The sequence below is a fragment of the Bos taurus genome, chromosome 23 (assembly GCF_002263795.3).
Source record: "Bos taurus isolate L1 Dominette 01449 registration number 42190680 breed Hereford chromosome 23, ARS-UCD2.0, whole genome shotgun sequence".
NCBI lineage: Eukaryota > Metazoa > Chordata > Mammalia > Artiodactyla > Bovidae > Bos > Bos taurus.
In genome coordinates this window covers 32,499,717-32,523,901 of record NC_037350.1, presented here as the reverse complement: position 1 = coordinate 32,523,901, position 24,185 = coordinate 32,499,717, and the positions used below count along the sequence as shown (strand labels likewise).

Sequence of the window (24,185 nt, the reverse complement as noted above, 5' to 3'; positions counted from 1 at the left end):
TAAAGAAAGAGGATTCTGGATGGCAGAAATTGCTAGGGCCTTTTATACTGGATGTGCTTTGTGTCTCTTCCAAAGGGGGAATAGTACACAGTAATTGCCAAACTTATTTGACTGTGGGTTTAAAATAAAGAACACCAACACCTGTAAGTATCCTATCTTTACAAACGAGGCAAATGGAGTCCCACATAGGTTAGGAGACTTCCTGAGGTTGTGCAAGTCAGGGCTGGTCTGGAAGGTAAACTCAGCTTTCCTGTCTTTCATATTCATTTCACCATCATGTGTGGGCTGATGCTGTTTTTATCCTATGAAGTATAAGGAGGCTTGTCTCTGTGAACCATATGACATGGTCTCAATGTGTGTTTGTGTGTTTTTTTAAATTGCAGCTTGCCTTGCAACTTGTGGTTCTGGTTCTTCTATTATTACTCAGGACTGCTTTGTGGGTGGGCATTAATCCTCGGAAATTTCGGAAAGCATGCCATTCTATTGATTTGATTTCATTATAAGGAATGTGTAATAACTCCAGGTTCATGGCTTTCGGTGATAAGGATGTGTTAAATTATGAAAATGATATGCAGTCTCAGGATGGACCATGTTCTGGACAGTGTCATTAGGCAATTTCCATTTTGATATAATGTCTGTTAAAAAGACGTATTTTCTGAGAGGACGGTTGTGCTCTTACTTTTGATCTTTGTGATTTTTTTCAGAAACTGTTGGACTTGTTGTAAACACTTGTTGAAAATAATAAAAGAGGGAAATAGGATGAAGCATTTTTACTGATTCTGATACGTCTCCAGCTGAGAAATGGTGGGCAGAGACTCAATGAGACGGAGACGAATGGCTCATTTCTAGCCTGGTTACAGAGAACCGAGCAGCGAGTGGCCACGTGGGCTGTTATAGTCGGAGCCCTGTGGGCTGACAGAGTCAGGGCTGAAGCCGTGCTCTGTGGATTCATGTGAAATGCTCTTTCCCTCACCTTGTGGTTACATCTGTATTTTTGTTCATGATTGCTAGGTTTCCACATCACCCGCAGGTAATTAGAATTTTCCCTGGTAGCTCAGCTGGTAAAGAATCTGCCTGCAATGCAGGAGACCCCTGTTTGATTCCTGGGTTGGGAAGATCCCCTGGAGAAGGGATAGGCTACTCACTCCAATATTCTTGGGCTTCCCTGATGGCTCAGATGGTACAGAGTCCTCCTGCAATATGGGAGACCTGGGTTCGATCCCTGGGTTGGGCAGATCCCTTGCAGGAGGGCATGGCAACCCACTCCAGTATTCCTGCCTGGAGAATCACTGTGGACAGAGGAGCCTGGTGGGCTACAGTTCATGGGGTCACAGAGTCGGACAGACTGAGCCACTAAGCACAGCACAGCACACATGAAAGATCTGCTCATCTTGTACATGAAGACTCTGCATGTCTAAATTATTCATTCCTGGCGGATTTCCATGTTGTCGTGTTGCTATGATCACTGGTCTCTTGACCATTCCTGCCACCTCTGTTAGCTCCTCATCACTTCTTCTGAATTGCTTCTCGCTTCCTGGTTCGCCCCGCCTTCCACACATCCTCTGTGTTCCCAGGAGAAAAAACCCTTCACTTAGCCCCCTCCCGTCCATAGCTTTCAGGTACTGTTTTCTGGCCCTCACCTCCCTTTCTAGCCAAGTCTCCTGCCCTGTTGTGTGCATCCTTCGTCCCAGCTTTAGGAACTACTTGCTCTATGGACGGGAAGAGGTTTCTTGCTTTCACGCCCCTAGGTTGAACCACTGTATGCCCGGAACGCCTCCCTCTCCGCATTTCCTCTCCGCATTTCCTCCACTTGATCCTTCAGGACTGAGCTCCTGTGTTTTCTAGGAAGCCTTTCCAGACATAGCTTCTCCTTCCCACTGGTCTGCGAGCAAATATAACATGGTGATAAGCAGTGTGGACTGGAGTCCCAGGTGGTCTGGGTTCAGACCCCTGCTCTACCAGCTCCACGTTGCGTGGCATTGGACAAGTCACTTAACCTCTCTGTGCCTCAGCTCTGTCATCTGTGAAGTGGAATTGATGATAGTACAATATTTATCTCCTAAGACTGTTGTTAGGATAGATGAGTTACTGTATGTAAATCACTCATGAAAGAGCCTATACTTAAGTTCTAATGATTATTATTTATATTTTCCATCTAGTATTAGCTTTTATTAAGAGTTAAAAAAAAAAAAAGCAGTCAACAGAGCATGTATTTAAGTGTTTGTCAAGTTATGTCCAGCTATGTTCCAGAAAAGGATTTATTTCTATTATTATACTATTTATTTCTATTACTATTTCTATTATTATAAAGGATTTATATTCTATTACTGTTTTAGGTGCACCCTTTGGGGAACAATGTATAGGTATAAACTTTAATATTTGTATCTTCCTCAGATTCAGGAGTCATTCAGAATTGCATTTTAAAATTCTGTTCTTTCACTAACAGATCTGAAATCTTGGCCCAGCTGCCCTCTAAAAGACAGGGTCTAGATAATAATAAATATCATGTTTAAATAAACTGTATGCCTGCTCTAATAAGTGAAGTGCTTCTTTGTAGAGGCAGTCATTGTGTTGGATTATGGTGTTATAAAATTTAAAGAGGCAAATGCTTATCATGATTTGTGCCTTTAAAAAAATGTAGAGATATTCAAATACGTCTCTCTACTTCCTTGTTATGCATTTCTATTTCTGAGTTAATGAATGACTTGCTATGAGTCAACCATATATCTGTACAGAATTCAAATATTGATGATTCAGTGTCCAGTATTTGCTCCAATATATTTGCACTCGATCTCATTTCTCCAGAGATATCTAAAGCCCAAATAACATTTATGAGCTAAGGGTCTTTATTTTTTACATTTCTATTTCTTCATTTGTAATATAGTAATTGGGCACATCCCTTCTGACCATGATCTCACCTCTATTTTAAGGAAGCTGGAAAGAAACTGAGATCTGGACCAGCTCTAAAAAACTGAATGTCAAGTCAGTTGTCTAATCACACAATAGTATAAATAGCCAATATCCTCTAAAAGATTCCATGCTCACAATAGCATCATTGACATTTGAACTGCGCGGAGTTGTTCTCTGAAAGGTGCTGTAGAGAAAACACAAGTGTGAGGGGTGATCGTGGTGGAGATGGGTCAGAGGCTCTTCAAGTGAGCTGAATGAGGCCAGCCGCGAATGAGGACCATCCAGTGAATGATTCCTTTGTTCCATGATGAAATAAAATACTAGAAAATGTTCTTGTAACAAAGAGTGTTGTTTGCCAAGAGTGGACATGATGTAGTGAAGAGCTTTTGAAAGCTTTCATTTGGTGACTAATATTTTGACTCAGTAAAAAAAAAAAAAATATATATATATATATATATAAACCATTTTTAATCACAAGGTCTTCATGTGTAAAGAAGGTAATTATAATTATAAATACTCAGTAATGTTCAATGTGGTAGGAGGGAACTCCACTGGCTGTGACTGCACTGCTGTGTTCTGTCCCCAGGACTTTTGTCCCCTGGGAGACTCGATCTTGAATATGTTACTTGTCGAATCACAGTCTTTTATTCTTTATGCATAGGATGATCATAGGGGCCAGTATAGTCCCTTGATCTTCCTAGTAGTTCTGCCTTTACATATTCGCTTTACTGAAAAAAGGTGGCCCTTTTTTCTGTTTCTTGACTGCTTTTCTTAGAGTCTATACTTTTGGGAATAGGTTTGCCTATTATAAATCATTGCACTTACTTTATAAGACCAGAGAATTTTATTCTGAGGAAATCTTTGTATTTAGCACTTTTCCAATAAATGGGCCATTGATTGGATTTTAATAACCATTTTAATGAATGAGTTGTTCTGTTGTGAAAGAATTTCACACTTAAATCTTATTTATTCTTGGGTTGTGCTATATTTGTCTTTTGCAAATTACTTAAAATGAAAGGAATTAGCACATACGTTTTCTACGAAAGTGGTAGTTGGTCAATCATGTCTGATTTCTTGTGACTCCATGGACTGTAGCCTGCCAGGCTCTTCTATCCATGGGATTCTCCACACAAGAATACTGGAGTGTGTTGCGATCTTCCCAACCCAAGGGATTGAACCCAGGTTTCCCACATTGCAAGCAGATTCTTCATTAAAGGGTGACTTCATTGTTTCAGAATTTGTGTCTCTACCAGCTTTCCTCCTCCCATAGAGGGTTCCTAATGGGTGCAGTAGTTTTAGTAGAATTTGTATATTTCAGGAATGAAAAACTACAGAATTCCTTTCTGTGATTTTTTTTCCTACCCAAGTTCCTGTTTGTTCCCCCACCAATATAAAAATAAAACCACCACAACAAACTGGGGGTGGGTGAAAATGAAGAGGTTGCTCCTGTGATAAACAGGGGAGTCCTGCCACCTCCACTTTGCACACACCCAGGATCTCTTAAGCTTGGCCTAGGAGGGGAAACGGTTTTCCCATCCTTAGCTGTTTGAACCCTTTTGGGAAATCATGTGAGTCTGACTGCTGGCTGCTCTCAATGCCTGGATGGCTTCTCACTAGCATATGAAGGTGGAGTTCGGTTTTCCCCACATCCACCTCCCTCTACTTCCATCTCCATCTCCCTCTGCTTCCCTTCACTGGGATTTATGAAATCTTTCCTGCCAGGAGGTTATACTCTTAATGTAATGTCGGGGCAGGAGACCCTCTCTCTTTTGTGCAACCTGCCTGCTGCTTTCCTGGGCTTACTTTGATTCCTATCATGGAGTCTCCCTAGCTTTCATTATTCCTCTTGGTGTGGTGGATATTCAGGTAGTAGAGATCTTTCAGATGTCCTTCCTTAAACAGACCGGCAAGTCCTAGCAGCGTGGCCATAGGCAGATTGGTGGACTTTGGGACCATGGTGTCCAGTGCTGGTAAAGCCACCAAACGGAAGTTTCTGTTCTCTGCAGAGTCTGGTCTGTCTCCGGCTGGCAAGTGGGTGGCCAGATGCAGGGATGTGGTGTAGATGGAGAGCAGTAATTCAGGGCATGGAAAGGCTTTGGTGCTTGAGTCCAGCCTGCTCTGTGCCACCTTGTACATGTTACTCAGCCTTGTTAAACCTCAATAACCGCTGCCATTGGGGTTTTTATAAGGATTAATGAGGTATGGCATAAATACTCTTAGCACAGTCATTCACTGGCACGTGATCAGTAAATGGTGAAAGTCATGGTGATGTTATTAAGAAAGAATTGGCCGTAGAAGCTCCTTTCCCACTTTCCAAGTTTCCAATGTCATGTCCATTTAGCCTGTGTGGTTGTCAGACTTAAGGAAACTCTCAACTTCATTTTTTGTTTAATTCCTTATTACTTTCCCTTCCATATAAATTAATTACTTATATTTTAAAATTTATTATCTAGTCTTGCCATAGTCAGAGACCATTTATAATAGTATTTAGAATAGTATTAAATTGGAAATTTGATTGAGTCTCTGAATCTCTCCTCAACTAACCCAGGTGGGTAGACCTGCTTTGGGAGGGTCCTTTGGTTTTAAAGCTACTTAGTAAAGAAGCAGAGGGCTTTTCCTTTCTTCTAAAGTATGTTTCCATTAAAATCTTCAGTGTTCAATGTATAGCTTAATGTCTTTTGAAAGGATAGCTATTTTTGAACCTGTGTTTACGTTACAACCTTTTGAGTGTAGGATATTCATTATCTGACAGACCCTCCACTTGTAGGACTTTACAAACAATCAGGAACAATCTATTAGAATTTATTGCTTTTGGCTGGAGGCCAAGAATATGGGCTCGTTTGTTTATGGTATGATACTTAAAAAGGCCAAAGACCAGGGGTTTAATTCCCAGATAGGCCAATTAGTGTGGCTTTGTTCCACAACTTCAGATTGAACCTCAGACCCCAGACATCTGTCTTTAAAATGCCTGCTGTTGACCACAAGGCACCTTGGTCACATTGGTGAAAGATTGGATGGAGTCGCAGAAGACCATGAACCAACCACTCATTAGGAGGAGAGATCCAGACACCCCCTGTGTACAAGATGGTGAGTCAGTAGACTCAGCCTCAGAAATGAATGCTGGAGAACTCTGCCAGGAGAGCTATTGTTTTAAGAAATGTTTAATAAGAATTGCTAAGTGATCGATCAGAGTCCGGACATCAGGAAAGTTAGAAAACTGATATTTTAATTCTTACTGTGTATTTGTAAATGATTCTTTCATAGAAGATAAGGGGAAAGTATCAGAAGGAAGAAGTGTGGCAATATGGCAGTTTCCCAGTGAACTTAGATCTTAAAAGGAAGTACATAAAAGATAGAGGCCTGACTCTGACAGTCAAGGGGAACCACAGTGATAATAGCTCATGTTTGCATACGACTGCCAGGCACAGTTCTGGGTGCTCTTGTTTGACCACACTAGAACTTTATGAGGTAGGTGCTAGTATTAGTTGCCATTTTACAGATGAGCAGATTGAGGCACTGAGCTAAATACCTAAGTATATCTGTAGGTCACACAGCTAGTTAGGTAGCTGGGATATGAATCGAGGTGGTCTGATTCTAGGGGAACGTGAGACTTGCAGAAGATGTTCTGGATGATAGAAAAGTTGTCAAACAAATAGAATCAGCAGAAAATAAAAGCTGTATCTGAACAGAGCTGATGGAGGGTGTGTGTCAAAGTGAAAGTGTTAGTTGCTCAGTCATGTCCCTCTCTTTGAGACTCCATGGATGGTAGCCCTCCAGGCTCTTCTCTCCATAGGATTCTCCAGGCAAGAATACTGGAGTGGGTAGCCATTCCCTTCTGCAGGAGAATGTGTGTACTAATGCAGCAAAACCTTTCAACTCCTATTATCTTTTTTTTTTTTTTTTTGTCTTTTATATACATATTAAAAAACCCAGAATGTTAACAGTATGTTCCAAAAGTAATAACATCTAGTTTTTCTAAAGGAATTTAAGCCTCCCAGCCTAACAGAATTCCTTTGCATTTGGGATAGAGGTTGTTCATCCATGCCTGTGATCTTAAGGGAATGTGGAGAACAGAAATAGTGCCGGACAGGTGTGTGTGTGTGTGTGTGTGTGGTGGGGGCGCAGGTGTGGAAAAGGGTGCCAAGCTTCACTTCAAAGGAGCTGGCATCTTGCAATATTTAGAGCTCACTGAGTTTTCAGACTTGCTCTGAGTGAGCTCGTAGTAGAAAAATTAGAGTCCGAGAAAGAATTTTAAATGGGAGAAAGTTGGATTGTCTGGAGTCCAAGTGGTTTTCCTCATTGGCTCGTGAGTAACCTGCACTTGGAAGAATTCAGGTGTAAGATGGATGAGACTTCGGCCCGGGGATTGTCTCAGACGTGGTGTAACATCAAGGGGTGATGAGACCGTTAAGGTTTCCTCTGACCTGTTCGTAAGAGCACAACTTTAAAACGAGGCCAGAGACTCATGTGTATCTTTGGTTTTCCCTTTGTGAAGAGGTCATTTAATCTCATTTCTACCTGAGGAAACCTGGGTTGAGAGAAGATGAGACCTGGGAAGTCTCAGGTCAGGTCAGCTTTTGGTGACGGGCAGGCTCGACACTGGGCTCTTAACCTGACTACAGCTGTCATGTATACTGTGCCATCCAGAGAGTCTCTGGGGGCAGGGCAGTTTTGGGGGTTGGGCTCACCTGGGTTCAAAGCCCACTCTGACACTTACAGTCATCCCTCAGTATCCACAGGGGATTGTTTCTGGACCCCTTACCTCCCTGCCAATACCGAAACCCAATGTGCTAACTTTCCTTATGTAAAATGGCATAGTATTTGTGTATAACCTATGCACATCCTCCCATTACTTTAAATCATCTCTAGATTACTTCTAATACCTAATACAATGTGAATGCTGTATAAATAGTTGCTGTAGTGCAAGAAACTCAAGTTTTGCTTTTTGGGACTTTCTGGATTTTTTTCCCCAAGTTTTTTCAATCTGTGTTTGGTTGAACCTGTGGATGTGGAATCTTCGGATCCAGATGACCAACGGCTCTGTAACCTTCATTACTTCTTTGACTGCTCGACCAAAGAAATGGAATTGTTGTGCAGATCAGGTGAAAAGAACGTACTTGGCATCTAGTAAGTACTAAGGATATGTCTTTGTTCTTTGTAGTTAGGCTTGAAATCTATTTATTATTACTGATAAGTTTTCTAAGATCTCTCGAGTCATGCCTGTGAAGGTTCATTTTTGCCTTAATTTTTCTTTGGATAATGTGAAATGTGATAAGGGCATTTTGTATAGTTTCTCCATAAGTAAAAACTTTATATCTTCTAGGGCCCTTTGGGTGAACAAAGCCTCGAGCAGTTTTTACCCGCTCTACAAGTATGTCATTTATTCTTTTTAAAAAAGATGCCTTCTAACTTACCTCGTTCTCCAGCATGGCTCGCTGGTTACTGTGGCAACCATTCTCTAATAATCTTGTCAGGAAATATGATGTAACTATCTGTCTAATCTAATTTTGCAGACGTAAAACAAGCACACAGCTTCCTTCTAAGAATCCTTCTAAAGCGTTCAGGGCCCAAGCGCTGTTCCTCCTTGTTCTGATGTTTTATAAGCTTGTACGCACTTGTAGAAGAACGCGCATCTTTGGGTGTTTCCTTGATTTAGAATGTTTATAGCATCCAGTGGCCCTTGTGTCACTGTAAAGGCTTATGTGCTTTCATGCTCATTCTCCTATTCTTGAGGAAATTTTGGGTATTTTTAAAAAAATGCAAGATTGTGGTTTCTAGAGGATTTGTATTTATTTTGGGACCTAAAAGGATCTAAGGTAATTGCTGGGATCAAGTCAGTATTTTCATGTATTATCAAGAGGCTAATTTTACAAAACATTTTTCTCCTGGTCCATGTGTGAGGAGTAAGTCTGTACCTTCTCTGCATCACTTCCTCCTACCTTCCTCAGCGCCCCCTAACACACTCAACAGGGGTCAAGTAGGACCTCCAGCTGTCCGTTCCTCGTGAGACCCCTTCACATGGCCGGCCGGCCTTCCATCACTTTGCCTTCCCCCATCAGGACCACTCTCATTACACTTCCTGCTCCTGTTTGTTTTCAGTCACCCTAGGAAGCCTGGACTCCCAAGGCATCCCCTCGTTCCTTTGTCTTGTCCTCATTTGACTCTTCTACTTCAGCTTTTAAAATCCTGCCTCTCCCTCTGGAGTCCCCTCCCTGTGCGCCCTGTGCCCTCGGGGTCATCAGCAGAGCTCCCCAACCTCCTGACTTGTCTGTGACCTTCCCCTCCTCTCTCTGGCTTTTCTGGAAACCTGGGTCTCCCCTGACAATACTGCTTCTCCCTCTCAGGTGGCTGCAGGTTCTTTAACCTTTCCTTGAACCATGCAAGGGAGGTCGGGAGTATCCTCTACACGGTTTCTGTACCATATTCCCTCCTTCCAAAGAGTCTCAGGTCGCTGTGTGGCCCACTGTCGCTCCTTGTCAGTCACCTGCTCCTCCCCCCAGTCACTCGCCTCACTCCCTGGAGATTTCTCTTGCGGGTTCTCTATCCCTTTCTCCAAAGTGACTCCTGCTATTCCATTTGTGTCGGTAATCCTCCCAACCCCCTTGTCGCTCCTCTCCTCCTATGAGTGTATCTCCCTCCTTCCTCAGTGGCTCCGTCGCATGGTCATGCCCTTGGTCCCATTGTCCTTGATAACTCCAGTGCCTCCATAGCTCTCTCTGGGCATCCTGCTCGGACCACCACTCCCATCCTTCTGGCTCATTCTGTGAGGTTCCTCCAACCTCGACAGCCCTTGAACCACCAGGAGCTTCAGTTCATTGGCATCTGCCACCTCTTCGTGGTTCCACCTGACTTCTCCCCTTTCCCAGACTGATCATCCAGTGTCATCACTGCTTGCGTCCTCGCCACTCTCGTTCCTCTCACACTGTCATTCTCGCTCGACTAAACCACAATTCCAGGAGAATGCATCTCTCTCTCTGCACCTATTCTGCACCCGTGCAGCCAAATGTGCCAGGACACAACTGCACCACCATATTGATCGTCTCACTCTCAGTTGTGATCACAAACACCCTTGATGTCACCTGACCGTCACGTCATGTTGCCACTGTCTGTTCATTCCCTTGCTGTCTCAGACAACTACTGCACACTTTATACTTGCTGTTCAAATGTCCATTGTCTCCGTACTCTTTGCCACTACCTTTTTCACACATACAAAAATGAAAATGATCGAAGAGAACTTCCACATGTTCCCCACACCACACCTCCCACCTGCCCATCCGTGTCTGCACCCGAGCCCACAGCTCCTGGGTGGTGGGGGGCGACATCCTATTTCCATCTCCAAATACCTTCTCAAGGGCATTGCTCCATAAAATTTCCCCTCTTCCTCCTGTGTCATCAGTTTTCTTCTCTCTACTGGGTTCCCACAGGCATACAAGTTATTATTTTTCCCATTAAATAAAAACATCCTCTTGACTCCGATTTCCCCTCCGGCTACTCACCAATTTCTTTCTTTCCTCTTTCAACATTTGGAGTGAGTCATCTGTATTCATCACATCTAATACCGATGCCCCCACCCCCACCCCCCATTCTGTCTGGAGCCCATACTGGGGTTTTTACCCCTTACTCAGACTCCACTGACTCTGCTCTGTCAGCTCATCAGTGACATTTCATTGCTGCAGCAGTGGTCCCAGGCTCCTCTTGTTTCACCTCCAGCAGCATTTGACGTGCTTGATTTTTCTTCCCCTTGAATACATTCTCCACTTGACTGCCTGGACACACCCCTCCTGGTTTTCCTTGTTCCTCTCTGGCTGCTCTTTCTCAGCCTCCCTTGCTGGTTGTTCATCTCCCCAAACTCTAAATGGAGTGCCTCTGGGCACTTGTATCTCTTCTCTATTTAGCTTATGCTTTCAAGCTTGTCTATACAATGAAAGTTGTTATGTTTTCATTGGTAGCCCATATCTCGCCTGTGGACCCTGGGGCCCCTTTATCTGACCACCCTGAGTAGTGGTCAGCACTACTCAGATGTGTCCAATAGGCGTTTCAAGCACAACCTGTGCCCGCAACCCCTTAAGGGTGCTGATGTGTCTGTTTCACAGTGTGATCATTTCTAGGGGAGCCCCTTCTGGGAAATTGGATCTGGGGGATTGCACAAGGATGTGTGGACAAAATTGGGCTTCAAGAGGCAAAGGGAGGGAGAAAAGGCAGGTTGGGGGAAAATGTGGCTTGATAATTGCTTGTATCTTGTCAAAGTTAATATTGCTAAGAAGCGTTAATGTTTTTGGAGGGAGGGTCAGAGAAGGGTGCAGGATGTGGAGATGGGTTTTGAAAAAGGTAAATCAGTGATGAAACCTCAGGCTGATAATGCCTTTTCTGAATGGACCTTGAGGCTATATCCTGTCAGTTTATTTTTTGATGATAAATTCAGGAATACTGGAATAAGAATCAACTACTTGAAGTGTACAGCTGTTTTGCTAACAACTTCTAGTCTACCTGACTCGATGGACGTGGGTCTGAGTGAACTCTGGGAGTTGGTGATGGATAGGGAGGCCTGGCGTGCTGCGATTCATGGGGTCGCAAAGAGTCGGACACGACTGAGCGACTGATCTGATCTGATCTAGTCTACCGGGGCTGTGGTATGCTAAGTCGCGTCCAACTCTGTTGGAAGTCCAGGCGAGCCAGTCGACTGTAGCCCGCCAGGCTCCTCTGTCCATTGGATTCCGAGGCGAGAATACTGGAGTGGGTTGCCATTTCCTACTCCAGGGGGTCTTCCAGACCCAGGGATCTAGTCCATCGGGGCGCATTATAAATACATTCAAATGCCATTTCTCCATGGAGTTTGGTGGGTTAAATTTTTCTGGATAACTTGATTATCTGGGTCACTGAGAGTTAGCTAGTTTTCGGTCTTACTGGTTGCTGGTTGTTTAGTGATTTACCTGTTCAGCTCTGTTTTTAGCTGTTTAATGAACTTTGGAAAAAAGTTCTTTTGTTTTTGAAATGTTTTAATGAAAATGGTGTGGCTGTTACTTAATCATTTTGGGAAACATATTCAGCTAGATGTTCAGTTAGAGAAATGGGTTCATTTAAAACCTCCTTCATGAAAAAAATCAACTGCTTGAATTTAAAACAACAATAAAAACAGCCTTGCTGTCCAAAAAGGAAATCCTCGTTCTCTGCTATCTCCAGTCTGCTCCCCACCCCCACCAGCCTGCCCCACCAGACTTTCCATCTCAGTGAACAACATTCCATTTTTCCCTTAGGACAGAACTTTTGGAGTCATTCTTGAATTATCTTTCTCTCACACCCTCTCACAAATCCAATAGACTATACCTTCAAAATATATTCAGAATCCATTTCTAATCTCCTGACTGCTGGCATGCTGGGCTAGGCTGCCATAATTTTTCACGTGGATTAATGGAGTGTCCTAACCTGCCTCTCTGTTTCCTGCCTGATCCCCTTCAATCAGTTCTTAAACTTGCTCAGATTGTGTCATTCCTCTTTCTATCTCATTCAGAGGGAAAGCCAGTTATTCTTGTGACTTCTAAGCTACTATGTGATCCAGGCTGCTCTTACTCTCTGACTTCATCTCTTACTTTCCTCCATTTACTTTTTTCACTTCCTTCATCCTGGCTGTTTCTTGAATCAGTCTGGGCCTGCTTTCCACCTCAGAGCTTTTGCATTTGATGGAATTCCTTTCCTTTCTGGTCCTGTGTCCATGTGGCAAGGCTCCTGCACATCCCTCAGGTCTTTCCTCAAATGTCACTTATCCAAGAGGCCTGTCCTGCTTTCCTGGCCACCCCTCTTAGCTTTCAACACCCCTGAAACACTGTGTCTCCTTTCTCCACTTCATTGTTTCTTAGCGTTTAGCATCATCTAGCAGAATCTGTATTTACCTCATTCCTTGTCTTTTCTCCCTTCTGCTAGAACAGAAGCTGCACAGGACAGAGGTCTTTGTTCTGCTCACTGCTTATTCCCAAGACTAAGCCTGTAGGTTGCTTTGTGGTAGAACCTCATAATATGTGTTAAACAAGAAGGAATCTTTCTTGCCCTGGGCATTCTTGTGGCTTAAAGTTAAATTGTAAATCTGTTTGCCACAAAGCACTAATAAAATTAATGATTTTATTTGTCTTCTATTAAGTATATTTACTATATGTGTCACATTGATTTAAGACCATAATGATAGGAATGGCAGACAGAATGCAAATTAGAGAAGAGTTTCTACAGCTTTTCATGCTGGTTCATTTCAGTGCGTCCCATTCATGGAACAGCTGTATCTATACATTGAAAATGCATCAGCTTGTTTACATCTAGGTATCCTGCCTTATTACAGAAGCAAAAAAAGGCTCAGAGGGGCTGGTTGGAAATGTGATGACGTAAGGATGTTATAACCTAATATGTTGTTTCAAATGCTGGGTGATGGGAAAGTCTGTGCTTTATTTATGTTAATAACCTCATTTGCAAGAGACTCCAGTCACTACCTGTTGTACAGTTTGCATTATTCCATGCCAGAACTTTTACATTTATTACTTAAGTTCTGCCTCTCTCGTTTGAGTAATAATGTTTCCAGTCCTCCAGTTGTGAGTTAATTTGTATTCTAAGACCAAAAAGCTATTGAGTATTTGGCAACTTTCTCAGTTCAAGTCAAACTAATGATAATTACCTAAATTCAGCCATTTGTTATCTTAGTAAAAGTCATTGATTCTCTGCCCCACTGGTTACTGCACATATACTATAAAACAAAGGACAGAACCTGTTCTGGTACATTTTGGCTTCTCTTAGTCTGTCAGAGTGAAGATTCAAGGCAATTCTTGTTTCTGCTTACTTGCAAGCTTAAAACATTCCATTTTAGAAATTAATGTAATATAAAATTAATACTTTGGGTGGGGTAACATACGAGTTTTTAAAAAATTTATTTGGAAATTAGGTTTATGAAAGAGTAACCAAAGTAGTGTAGAGAGTTCCCATGTACCTTTACCCTGCTTTCCCTAAAGTTAACAGCTTACTTGGCTTAGAGAGTAAAGAATCTGCCTGAATGCAGGAGACTGGGGTTCGATCTGGGTTGGAAAGACCCCCTGGAGAAGGGAACGAAGGGAACGGCTCCTCACTCCAGTATTCTTGTCTGGAGAATTCCCTGGACAGAGGAGCCTGGCGGGCTACAGTCCATGTGGGCCACCAAGAGTCATGACTTAGCAGCTAACACTTTTGACTGTAAACTCATCAAAACCAAGAAATTAAATGATGGTGTAATACTATTAACTACTGACTCCATTTGGATTGTGACCAGTTTTTCCACTAATGCCCTTTAATTCCAGGATTGAATCCAGGATACTGTGTTTCATGTAGTCATTTTTCTTCTCGTCTCCTGTAATCAATAGCATCTCTTTCAAAGCGTACGTGGATGGAAAAAGTAAGTCAAGTTAAAGCTGTAGGGAAGTTGTGAGAATTCCAGGTTTAAGGGACTAGGTAAAACTTTGGAGATATTCTGATCCAGGGGCTATAAAGAGGTGGTCCTGTGAGCTGAATTGGGCTCATAAAATACTGGAATATGATTTGACTTAGTTGCCAACATTTAATGATTAGGAAGGCTTTCCTTGTAGCTCAGTTGGTAAAAAATCCGCCTACAATGCAGGAGGGCCGGGTTTGGTTCCTGGGTTGGGAAGATCCACTGGAGAAGGGAATGGCTACCCACTCCAGTATTCTTGCCTGGAGAATTCTATGGATAGGTTTTCCAGAAAAATCTGTGTTTTCTTTTTGTTAGAGATCAGTGGCCCCTGCCACCCCAGGTCTATTCACTGACTAGGATGATGGCGTGGTCCTGAGAGGTGGCCGTCCCTTCTCTATGAGCAAGTAATTCCAGTCACTTCAGATTGTGCCCTTCCTGATACTGCTCTGGGCTAAACCTGCCCTTTACATGCCCCAGAAGACAAGTGTTGCACTTAATCCACCCTGTCTTGCCTTCTTAGACCAAAGAAGAGCCAGACTCCTTTTTGGTCTGAGAGCTTGCAAGGCATGGTTTTGGCTCCTCCAGAGGAGGACAAAGATGATGGCAGAAAGACGGTGCATTATAAATACCCAGTGAGGTCTAGTCCCACTCTTAGTCTACGTGGATCTTTACTTGTCTCCCACAAATACCACAGTTTGCAAACAAGTCCCCTGAGACGACATCTGATTTGCTCCCACTTCCTGTTTAGCTGTATGTGGTTACCTATTATGAGTCGCTACCAGGTAAAAGATGATGAACCTGAAAATCCAGCTTTGTGGCTTCTCTTGAGAAGCCAGGTGACCAGGCAACGCTGGGGTTGCATTTCTCACCTGGTCTGGACTCAGGGCTGTGCCCTCAGCCAGGAACAGGCTCTTCTGGCCCCCACATGTCCACTGAGGGACCCCATGGCATTTGTAGTGTTGGTCTTAGGTTATTTATTGGGTCAGAAGCCAGAGAAGCCCCAGTAGTTTCCTTTTGTGTTGCCTGACATTAGTTATTTTCTTGACAAGGATGACTTCAGTAACTCCTCCAAGTTGTTGAGCACAAGGGAATTTGGCACAGGGGCTTGTGATGGGTTCAGAGCCTAGCTGACACTCCAATTCTGATTCTGTCTCTTGTGCTCCGACCCCTCTTCCTGGACGTGCTCTCAGCTCCTAAGGTTTAATGATGCCTATCAGTGTAGAGTATTCTGTTCAGGAGCATTTTTGTTAAAGTAGCTGGAAGTACTATATTTAAAGAACTCAGTTGGGACTTCCCTGGTGGTCCAGTGATTAAGAATCCACCTTGCAATGCAAGGGAGACAGGTTTGATCCCTGGCTCAGGGAACTTAAACCCCACATGCCGCGGAGCAACTAAGCCCTGGCGCCACAACTGGTTCATGTGCCACAACCAGTCCGTGTGCTGCAACGAAAGATCCTGCATGCCACAAATAAGACATAACGAAGCCAAATAATTGAATAAATGGCAATTGCATAAAGTGATAATTGAAAAAGGAAAACTAAGTGGAAACTATGGTTGTGAAATTTCAAGCGGTATCTGGTTGGTATCCCTGTAATCTCACGAGGAGCATACGCATGCGTGTATGCTCAGTCACTTCTGTTGAGTCCGACTCTTTGTGACCTCATGGACTGTAGCCTACCAGGTTCTTCTGTCCATGCGATTCTCCAGGCAAGAATACTGGAGGGGGTTGCCATGCCCTCCCCCAGGGAATCTTCCTGACCTGCTGCTGCTGCTAAGTCGCTTCAGTCGTGTCTGACTCTGTGCGACCCCATAGACAGCAGCCCACCAGGCTCCGCTGTCCCTGGGATTCTCCAAGCAAGAATACTGGAGTGGGTTGCCATTTCCTTCTCCAAAGCATGAAAGTGAAAAGTGAAAGTGAAGTCGCTCAGTTGTGCCCGACTCTTAGAGACCCCATGGACTGCAGCCTATCAGGCTCCTCCGTCCATGGGATTTTCCATGCAAGAGTACTGGAGTGGGGTGCCATTGCCTTCTTCGCTTCCCGACCTGGGGATTGCTCAAATCTCCCTTCCTCTCCTGCATTGCAGGCAGATTCTTTGCCCATTGAGCCACCTGGGAAGCCCCCCTAGAAGCATAGACTTTATTTTTCATTTTTTGTTAATTTTCATTAGGAATTGCATAAAATTTTTATTTTATTGAAATATAGTTGGTTTACAGCATTGTGTTAGTTTCTGCTGTACAGTGATTCAGTGATATATATATATATATATACATTCTTTTTCATATTCTTTTATATTATAGTTTGTCACAGGATGTTGAATATAGGTCCCTGTGCTGTACAGAGGGCCTTGTTTTTTATCCAGCCTATATATAATAGTTGGCATCTGCTGATCCTAAACTCCCAGTTCTTTCCCCTCCATCCCACCTCCCTCCTAGCACATACATATAGAAACAAGGAGAACATTCTCTTTTCTGATCATTATAGAAACATGGGGCCAATTATTAAAGGAGTTTTTTACCTGTGTGTAACTCTAAGGATGTATATATGTGTGGCTCAGTATGATAGCTGTGTTTATATGGGGTTCCGGATGGGCTGCAGTCCATGGGATCACAGAGTCAGGCATGGCTTAGCGACTAAACAACGGAGCACTTGAAATGTGCTAGTCTGAGTTGAATTGCGCTTTGAGTATAAGATACACACTGAATTTTGGATATACTCTGAAAGACAGAACATAAAATGTCTCAAATAACTTTTTATATTGTCTACATGTTTAAATGATACTGTTTTGGATAGGTTAAGTAAAATAAGTTGTTAATTTCATCTTTTTTTTTTTTTTTTAACTTAAAAAAAGTAGCCGAAAGAAAATGTAAGCTTAAGGACACAACTCCCATTATGTTTGTGTTAGATGTAGTGACTCTAGATTTTGCTGTATTGGATGGCGAAGAAGGCTGAGCAGCCTAGTTTCTAGGTCTTGGTAAAGTCAAGTTCAAAGAATAAGTGTGGACAGAATGGAATAGTAAATTGTTTTCATAACTCTTGGCTTTAATAAAATGTGTACTTCACTGCTCACTTCAGTGTACTTGCTGCATTTAGTTGGATACCAAGTTGCGCTCTTGCTTGGTTAGTTGTACTGGTGTTGTGATATTGTTGGAAGTCAGAAAGATGCTTTTTGGAATTCCAAGCTCCTCTGCTATGTCCTTGAATCAATTATTTAACCTCCTGAGCCTCAAAGCCCTGCCCTGTAAAATAGGGACAATGGTGATCCACCCTAGTGTGTGGAAATTAGGGAAAGTAACACATGCAAAATAGTATTTTTCGCATGTATAATATTGAGGATATAATATTAGTATAGTAAATGATATTTATCTTTGTTTTAATTCATTATTCTTGTTTGTATGAAAAATGCCTCATTTTATCACTTCTGTGTGCTAGGAGTAAGTGTTAGTTGCTCAGTCATGTCTGACTCTTTGCGACCCCATGGACTATAGTGCACTAAGCTCCTCTGTCCATGGAATTCTCCAGGCAAGAATACTGGAGTGGGTTGCCATTGGCTTCTCTAGGGGATCTTCCTGACCCAGGGATCAAACTCAGGTCTCCCACATTGTAGACAGATTCTTTACTGTCTGAGCCAAGGCTGCCCACAAATCAGAAAAAGGCACCTTTGTTGATTCACCAGAAAACATTTCTACTTGGGTTTTCTTCTATTCACTCCTCTGTGACAAAGGTTTTTTATTGTAAGTTGATCAGTCTTTTCAGTTGTTGATGTTCAATATTTATGAAAATCCAGCAGTGGACTATATGACAGATACTGTTTTAGAAAGTATTGGACACCTTAAACTTTTACAGAAGCTGGAGACATGTGGGTACAATAGAAAGGAATGTATATATTATTACATAAAAGATCCCAGATAATTGGATAAGTGAGAATGGACAGAGTGATATAACCAAAACCATACCTTGGAGACACGCATAGCTGTTCTTCATCCGGTCCTCTCCCTTTGTGGTTGTCAGGTACACACAGGACTACTTTGTGGTTTTGTTTTTGTTTTAGGTAAGGCTAAGTTTTCCAATGCTTCAAATTCTAATTATATGCCTTATGGAGCTTATTTGACTTAGTGGAAAATGAATGTTAATAACCCTGGGAGCATCTGTAGGCATTAACTGCTAGAGAAACTCTGAATGGAAGAACAGAGTACCAGGAAGAATGAGTAGCTTTTCAATTCTTTTCTCCCTGGTTGGGTGGAGAAGAAAATGGCAACCCACTCCAGTACTCTTGCCTGGAGAGTCCCCTGGAGGGAGGAGCCTGGTGGGCTGCAGTCCATGGGGTCGCAAAGAGTCGGACACGACTGAGCGACTTTCACTTCACTTCTCCCTTGTTCATTAAGGAATCAGGACCCAGGAGCTAGAAGTTTGGGACTCAGAAGGCCAGTTGGTGGCCTGCTTGCAGATAAAAATGCATAGACTTTTTTTTTTTTTTAAAGCTTATCCAGTTTTCCTCAAAATCAATGAAAGTGCATTCCCAGGTGGCACTAGTGGTAAAGAAAGAAAGAAAGTGAAAGTGAAGTCGTGTCCAACTCTTTGCGACCCCATGGGGTGTAGCCTATCAGGCTCCTCCGTCCATGGGATTTTCCAGGCAATAGTACTGGAGTGGGTTGCCATTTCCTTCTCCAGGGGATCTTCCCGACCCAGGGATTGAACCTGCGTTTCCTGAATTGTAGACAGATGCTTTACTGTCTGAGCCACCAGGGAAGTCTGCCTGCTAATCCAGGAGACAGAGGCTCTATCCCTGGGTCAGGAAGATCCCCTGGAGGAGGGCACGGCAACCCTCTCCAGTATTCTTGCCTAGAGAATCCCCATAGATAGAGAAGCCTGGTGGGCTATAGTCCATAGGGTTGGAAAGAGTCTATTAAGCACGCATGCTTTTTCCCTGAAATCGGTGAAAGATACTGCGTTAATCAATCATACTTTGGCTCACATCCACGTCTCTTGTGCTATAAAGGCTTGAATCTCTCACTTCTTTCCACAGATTGGCTTTGCTTGGCAGTAACTTTTAAAAAGATAAAGCAAAGTCCTTCTTGCCAGAGTAACTCTCTTATTAGCTGTGCAGTGGCTTGTTTCATGCAGATTACTCAGCTAGTACATTCAGAAATGCTTCATAACCAACAACTCGTTTATAACGTATAAGTGTTGTTATTAACTGGACTATGACTGCTGGCCAGGAAATTTACTTGAAATCACCCACAGATTCCAGCCACCCACCACCTCTTGGTAGGTATGGAGGGTGCTTTCCAAGTGGTCCTCTTGTTATCCCACCTGGATCTCAGGCAGTATCTCACGGCCACCAGGAGCCTGGCTTTATCCACCAACTCTAGGTTCTGGTTGCCCTGCTCAGGATATCAGAGTCACTCTGTAACAGGAATCCTCTGATTCCTGATAGGCAGCCTCTCTTTCCTCAATTCTTAGTATATTAATATATCATCTTATAGCTATACAGTAGCAATGGAAATGAGCAGTTGATTGCCAGAGTCTAGGGACAGGGCTGTCGGTAAGAGGATGTCACCTCTGGGACCCCTAAGCTGCTTGGCTTTCCACCGAGGACTTCAGAATCAGTGCACATGTCCTAGATGCTTCTGACGTCATGACCCCATGAATGAGCCCGGGAAGGGACTTTTGGTGGCTTGAGCACCCTCCCCCCGACCTTTTGTCTGCTCTCTCTGGGACAAGATGCCAGGCATCTGCCTTCAATACCTTTGTTTTCTGTCCAGTCTGCAAGTAAAGAAGTGCTTCAAAACCTTTCAGATTAATAGTTCCTGCTATCATCTTGGTTTTCCTCCTTGGCTTTCTGGGTAGTGCTGGATGCTGCTTCTGCTGAATCTTTTTTTTTTTTTTTTAATTTAAAAAATTATGATAAAAACCACATAAAAATTATTATTCTCTCTGGAGATGCACAGTTCAGTGGTATTAAGCATAGGCACATGGTTGTATAGCACGTCTCCAGAGCTTTTTCATCTTGTCCACTGAGTATCCTTCACTGTGAGGTAGGATGAGATGTGTCTTTGCTGGTTCATTTACTGTTTGCCCTGCTGCTTGTCCCCCATCTACAAAATAGAGAATACTGTTTGAACATCTCTTTATCATAGAAATTGTGTCAATTTCCCCCTACTCTTGCTTACTCTTGGCATATCAAGTGGAATATATTAATAATGTGCTTGAAGTAATCTAATATTTACCAGAATTTCTTTGTATTTCTAAGTGAGCATATGTTTGATGTTTTATTTCATGGGATAGCAATTAACACTTTTTATATCATTCAACAAATAAATGACTATGCAGTGATTAAAAAATGCTCCTATTAAGGCTTATATTAGATTGGCCAACGGTTCGTTTGGCATTTTCCACCATCTTTGTAAAACGAGAATAAACTTTTTGGCCAACCCAGGTTTTTGGGAGAGGCTCCTCTGGCCGGACTTCCTTCCCAGTGAGACTGCTGGGCCAGCCATTCAGTGAATTTGCTCAAGTTGTTGTACCGTCTTTACTTGCTAGCTGGGAATCTAGGTAGAGATGGGATTTGAAAAGCCAGAAGTGAAGTGAAGTGAAAGTTGCTCATTCGTGCCTGACTTTTTGCCCATGGACTGTCCATGGAATTCTCCAGGCCAGAATGCTGAAGTGGGTAGCCTTTCCTTCAAAAGCCAGAGATTTGGTTTAAAGATGGGGAATACGGAGGGCAGGAAGTGTTCTCAGTTGATAGGATATGCTGCTGCTAAGTCGCTTCAGTCGTGTCCAACTCTGTGTGACCCCATAGACGGCAGCCCACCAGGCTCTGCTGTCCCTGGGATTCTCCAGGCAAGAACACTGGAGTGGGTTGCCATTTCCTGCTCCATTGCCTGAAAGTGAAAAGTCAAAGTCGCTCAGTCGCGTCCGACTTGTAGTGACCCCATGGACTGCAGCCTACCAGGCTCCTCCATCCATGGTATTTTCTAGGTAAGAGTACTGGAGTGGCTTGCCATTGCCTTCTCCTGATAGGATATAAACCTCACCAAATACCTCGGCTAAAAAAAAAATATTCTCCGAGTTGAGCACAAGGTCCCAGCATGGAAAGATGTACAGGGTTATTTTTCCTGGCACTTTCCATCTCCAGCATCCCAGATGGTAGCTCCCCTAGTTCGTAACGTCCCCTGGCAGCCTTGCCCTTGTCTTGCTGGGCCTGAATCACAGATGTTGGGTGATATTGAGTTTTGAGTTAATTGGCCTTATTGCTACTATACTCTTGTGTGGTGTTTTGAATTCATGAATTAGTCATTAAGTTGTGTTTAGCAGAAGGACATCCTGGGAATCTGTGATCTGTCCAGCTGACCTTCTTTTAGAAGGATGCTGTATATGCAGACTATAGCAAATGATGGTGGGAAAAACAGAATTCTCTTAGGGGACCCTTTAACTGCCTTTTTTTCCAACTCTTGGCTTTGCAGGAGAATTTATGCCTTACTGGAGAGTTTTAGTGGGATTATCTATCAGGGTGGGATGGAGGCTGTGTTCTGAGGCTTAGAAGCTTTTGTATTATTTTTGTGTAATACAGCCACCTGAAGGGGTTGAGGGAAGTCAATTATTAGATAAATTTTCCCCAGGATGAGTCACCTCTGAAATAAATGAAATTGGATAATTGGGATTTCCTGCTTGGGGCGGTCGTTGTCAGGTTCTGTTTCTTTTTTTCACAGTTGAGGAAGCACTTGAAATTTCAAGGTCACAGATGTGTGTCACAAAACAAGAATCTGAAAGCACGTAGATATTTATGGTTTATTATTCTAATTACTTAATCTTTAATAATCTTTGAGAAGCTGTGATTTATGGTCTGTCCTGGGTAGGGGTAAGTTTCCCAGCTCAGGGTAAACACCCGGTAATTATGTGGTTAATGAAATAAGTTCTAACTACTTTCTAAAGCTGAAGTCCCTTTTTAACAAGTAGCAGGTAAGTGAAATGAAGGCACAAGAATTTCAACTTTTACTCCCTAGGGATGGACTGATGTGGTTTGGTGGGCTCATTGTCTTTTGGTACATTATGAATGCTTCAGATTTCTAGGTGTGATCATCTCAGAGTTTGAAATCACACACTGTATGATTTATGCCAGGGCAGGATGAATCTTTTTAGTTAAGTTTAGCTGGGTAAGTGTTGGAGAAGATTCTTGAGAGTCCCTTGGACTGCAAGGAGATCCAACCAGTCCATTCTAAAGGAGATCAGTCCTGGGTGTTCTTTGGAAGGAATGATGCTAAAGCTGAAACTCCAGTACTTTGGCCACCTCATGCAAAGAGTTGACTCATTGGAGAAGACTCTGATTCTGGGAGGGATTGGGGGCAGGAGGAGAAGGGGATGACAGAGGATGAGATGGCTGGATGGCATCACTGACTCGATGGACATGAATTTGAGTGAACTCCGGGAGTTGGTGATGGACAGGGAGGCCTGGCGTGCTGCAGTTCATGGGGTCGCAAAGAGTCGGACATGACTGAGCGACTGAACCGAAGCTTTTAATTTTTCATCTTGGACCAACTTGTCTTGTTCACTGGTTTTCTCATACAAGGGTACCAACAGTGCCTGACATCACTTACACCTTTTTATTAACAAAAATAAGTGTTGGTTTAAAAGAAAACTTTTCTAATTCAGTGCATGGGCCAACCATTTCTGAACTAAATCATAAACACGACTTTTGCTGTGTCTTGGCTATTGTCTTAAAAACATCAGCAGACAGTGTCATACTGGTTGTGAGTTTTCTTCCATGAAATAAAAGATGAATTTCACTTCTGGGTGAGGCATTATAGTTGCCTTGTACTTTCATTTCTGGTTAGATTAGACAGAAACAAAGAGGGAATATGAAGATAGGAGAGGTATTAGTTTAATGTGACATGTAGAAAAATATTTTTCTGTTTTTTGTGGGTACATGCCAGAAATAGAAATAAAAGTAAGGAAATTTATCAAATAGTATGTTACCTGTTGAACATTACATTATCTGTAAAGCATATCAAAGGCTGTATAAAGTTGGGGCATACAGAGCCAATTTATATGCCTCAGGGATAACTGGGTCCTTCAGAGGCATCATTATAAGGAAGTGATGTACTCTGTGGTGGGTATGAGTAGTCTCTAGCTGCTTATATGAGAAGCCATAAATTGTTTAAGGCTGGTCCCCTAGCAAACAGTGACAATGTGTACCACGCGTTTCTGAGAAATAATGCCAGGAAATGTATGGCAAAACAATGAAGCTTAGTATATAAGCAGTTTAAGAAATATGACACAAGGAAGGTCCAATGATCTGAACAGCAATCATGTGTTAGTCACATGCAATTCATGTATGCTGGCATTGTGCTTAGAAATCTCTTAGGATGGCAGTTTTATGATATGGTCATTGTGACCAAGAATACTGATTGCTTTACCCAGTTCAGGAAGCTCACTGTGGATGTATAATCATGCAAAGTTTGGTTTGTTCTCTGCTGGGTGTGCATTTATCTTTGAGATCATGGCTTGTCGTTTTCTGCCACAGTGGGCATTGGGCATCATGGTCACAGGCTTCTTGGGCTCCACAGAGGGAAGGCTCCCTCCCACTGGGCAGAAGCCTGTGAATGCTGTCGAGGCCAAGACTGTCCCACACTGACCAGAAAGGGAAGCCGGAAGGACCTGGACTCACGATATTTTGCTGACATCGTTCAGACCTGCTGCTGGAAGCTTTAATGAGCTGGTGTTTCAGAACCACGTGGCAGGGCAGGCCGCTTTCTCGTACACAGACTTCTTGGATTGCTGGCTTCCCTTAGCTCACTGAAGCTCTTGTCCAGCCAGGAGGACCTTGTGGCAGGTTTGCCC

At 43.0% G+C, this 24,185-nt stretch overlaps 1 protein-coding gene and 1 long non-coding RNA gene across 10 annotated transcripts in view; one reads left to right on the top strand and one right to left on the bottom strand.

The window, feature by feature from the left end:
- Positions 1-24,185, top strand: part of CARMIL1 (capping protein regulator and myosin 1 linker 1) — a 306,909-nt gene that overhangs the window by 50,222 nt on the left and 232,502 nt on the right. The window lies entirely within an intron of this gene.
- LOC132343682 (uncharacterized) overlaps positions 1-24,185 on the bottom strand; it is a 138,637-nt gene that overhangs the window by 73,535 nt on the left and 40,917 nt on the right. The window contains exon 3 of one of the 2 annotated variants that reach the window (XR_009492650.1): positions 1-24,185. This exon is cut by the window's left edge and continues 44,533 nt beyond it. The exons of the other annotated variant lie outside the window; for it this stretch is intronic. This is a non-coding gene — a long non-coding RNA (uncharacterized lncRNA). 2 annotated transcript variants of the gene reach the window in all.